The sequence below is a fragment of the Phocoena phocoena genome, chromosome X, assembly GCF_963924675.1.
Source record: "Phocoena phocoena chromosome X, mPhoPho1.1, whole genome shotgun sequence".
Lineage (NCBI taxonomy): Eukaryota > Metazoa > Chordata > Mammalia > Artiodactyla > Phocoenidae > Phocoena > Phocoena phocoena.
The window spans coordinates 100,969,423-100,971,572 of record NC_089240.1 but is presented as its reverse complement, the minus strand read 5'-3'; the positions used below and the strand labels follow the sequence as shown (position 1 = coordinate 100,971,572).

The window sequence follows — 2,150 nt, the reverse complement described above, 5'->3', positions numbered from 1 at the left end:
CTTCCTTGCCCTGACGCCCGCGGTGCCCTTCTTCTCCAGCACCCACTCAGGGCTCTTCCTCGCCACCCCCGCCTCACAATCCTGCACGGGACCCTGTGCAGGAGACACAGCTGGGGGCTGAGGGCTGGAGCGGCCTGGCTGGCGCCCAGGTCAAACCAGGCAGGGAAAACGGTGAGCTTCCCCCCAACTGAGGTGGCCTCAGAAGCCCTTCTACAACAGCCTCCGTGCCTGGACCCCGTTCCAGGTGACATCCGCCGGGAACAAGCAGTTGTGTCTAGGAGGGCAGGAGGTGAGAGGCCCCCTCACTGGCGGGTGTCTGTACAGTAGGTGATCACTTGTTGGGGGTGCATACGTCCTTGCCTGGGGACAACCTAGGCCAGGATCAGCCCATGAGAGCCTGGCAGTGTCCTGGGAAGGAAAGCCAGAGGCCCCATGCCCAGTGCTGCCACATAAGGCCCAGCCTGGTGTAGACCAAGTAGGGGCTCCCAGCAACTACAAACGTCTGAGGTAGGAAAACAAGGCTGCCCAGCTCATGGCAGCCCCGTCAGGGATTCCCCCAGGACTGATCTGCGCTTCCAGCCCAAGGGCTGAGGAGAAGAGGTCCCCTCCACCCCACACACAGCCCCATGGGAGAGAGGCCCTCTCCTGCTGGAGTTTCTAAGTGTTTGGTAAAGTAGTGGAGAGAGTGGCAGCCCTAAATCCTCATTTTCTGGAATTCTTTGATATGCCAGCCTGAGAGCGTTGCTAACATAGTAGGTTTTGCATTATAGTGGAGGTGGGAGGGCGAGTTGCAACCTTTGAAATATGTCTAAAGAGCAAAACAAACTAAAACAACAATTTCAAACAAAGTTTCACCGACCTGAGAAAGGTGGAAAAGAGTTATACAGAGTGGAACGTACGCCGTGAGGATTCCTCACACCTTCAAAGTTTTGAGACAACCAAATGCATTCATGAAATGTCTCTTGAGGAATTTCTGACACCTGAGGCTTTTCTTCCTTTTCGTGGTACTGTTAGGAAGAGATGGGGTGTGTGGAATTTGTTGGTAGTGGAGGATGACTCTTAGTTCAGGCAGGATTCTTACCTGTGGTAAGGTGAAATACTTATGCTCTTCCAGTGATGAGTAGTTTGTGAGTCAAAGGATCAGGAGTGATTATTTGAGACTATAGAAAAGCCTAAGTTAAATCAAAGGAGTATTTGTGGGGGGAAAGAAGAAGAAAAGAAAGAAAGAGAGAAAAAGAAGAATCGGGATGGGTTCACTAGCTTTGCTGCAGAGAGCGTGTGTGAGGGCAGTGATGGACACGGGCTGCAGAGCTGGTGGTGGGGTCTGGAAAGCAGTGCTGACGGCCTAAGGCCACGGGCTGGGTTCACAGTCAGGTCTGGCCAGGGCTTGGGAGGCGCAGACCTCTGCTTTCTCAAGCAGGCAAAGCAAGCTCAGAGGAAAACAGAAACTGAAGTTTTGGTGGCTTGCTTCTCCTGGGTTTACGTACTGGTCTCTTAATGGAGTTCTGAAGGGAAAAGGAGCAACAAGAAACACATGAAGAAGACGGGAGAATGTGTTCATCTATTTCCAGACTCTACAGCATGAGCGTCCCAAAGAAACATTTAATGGACACCCTCCCTTGGTTTGCAAGGACAGTAGGAGTTGTTTTATGAAACCAGTATTGGAAATATGGAAGTAGTGTCAGCCTGAACCTCACATACCCAGCGTTGCACATTGCTTATATTTATGCAGATTTGACCATTGGTACACTCGAACCCCCCAAAGTGAACTCTATTACACTGGCTTTTCTCGACTACATATTCATGCAGCAGAAGGACCCAAATACTAAGATGGGAGAGGGAAAATGGGGCGACAGAGAGAGGAGGCCTTGGTCTCATGTAAAATTTGCCGCGTGGAAACATCCAGAAATCTAAATACGGCATAATTCCATTAACTGAGATGCTGAGGGAGCAGTACAGCCCCCAGGACAGGTTTTACTCTCAGTTGTTAATAGTTGGCAGATGTTTAGGGGGGAGCCGTTTTGTGACCCCTCACTCACGTGGTTGTCGGCTGTCTTCCTAAAATGCAGGTTGCGCCCTCTTGACTTAAGCCTAAGGGACAGGATGGGGATCTCCTGGTTGATTAGCAGCTCCTAGAGGGCGCAACCTTG

The 2,150-nt window shown here is 51.2% G+C and overlaps 1 non-coding gene across 1 annotated transcript; it reads right to left on the bottom strand.

The window, feature by feature from the left end:
- Window positions 1–496: 496 nt before the first annotated feature.
- On the bottom strand, window positions 497–640 carry LOC136143165 (small Cajal body-specific RNA 20). Its single transcript, XR_010657862.1, has one exon. It is a non-coding gene; the product is annotated as a small Cajal body-specific RNA 20 (non-coding RNA).
- Window positions 641–2,150: the final 1,510 nt, after the last annotated feature.